Genomic DNA, 922 nt, shown 5'->3' with positions numbered 1-922 from the left:
TTTAGAGGGCGTTGTCTCTGATTGGCCGAGCCCAAAAGGGCGCGGTAATTTGAACAATTTAAAAAATGCGGCAACATTCCCGTTAAAAGCATCCTCCATAAAACGATTGCCGTCTATTGCAATTCATCGTTTATAGAAGAATATTAAGCACTGCCGGTTTGTAAAAGTTCGTGTTACTGCGGCCCTACGCGTTTTAGTTCTACCGCAGTTCTACAAGTTGGTTCTTTATTCTGCGGTTCTACTACTACAATTGCTGTCAGTTGAGAAACTGTAGCGAACCAAGCCACAGTATTATTACATAATCCTAGCGAAAGTAGACCATATGCTTGGTCAATTTATGATGGCGCATAAGCATTGGCTGGGCATTGGCCAAGATTTCGATGGTATTAGGAAACTACTGTTACTACTAAAATTGGTAAAATTGTCAGGAAGAAATGAATAAAAAATCTCCCTGAAACTACAATAATTTCCTCCGCGTCTGAGTAAACGCCCCTGTGGTAGTTTCCAAGTAGAATGTACTCTATTTCCAGGTGAGGATGCTCCTAGAGAAATATTCAGAACGGAAAAATTTTAACTGAGCTGTCTAAAGCTTGATCCTTAAACGTATTTCCTTGAAGAAAACGGCAGCAGAATAATAAGAAAAAAAAGTCTATAATCACATCATCTCCACAGATTGGGCGCAGAGGTTAGGGCACCAGACCAGCCCTGTGACGATAAAGGCTACGATAAAAGTTTAAGACTTTTATTCGACAACGTAATCGGGTAGAAATTACTTTAGCTTTGCTGGTGTGAAAGGAATTTTTGTGCCAAGGGAATAGGAAGTGTCAATGTTCTGAAATATTAGCTGCAGCATTTTTGACAAACATATGCTTCCTTGCATAGCTGCAGGGGCGAGCAAAACATACGGCAAGGCATTTTCTCA

Source organism: Dermacentor albipictus, chromosome 7, assembly GCF_038994185.2.
Source record: "Dermacentor albipictus isolate Rhodes 1998 colony chromosome 7, USDA_Dalb.pri_finalv2, whole genome shotgun sequence".
Classification (NCBI taxonomy): domain Eukaryota; kingdom Metazoa; phylum Arthropoda; class Arachnida; order Ixodida; family Ixodidae; genus Dermacentor; species Dermacentor albipictus.
The sequence above is the reverse complement of the archived record's forward strand: the minus strand, read 5'-3'. Positions refer to the sequence as shown.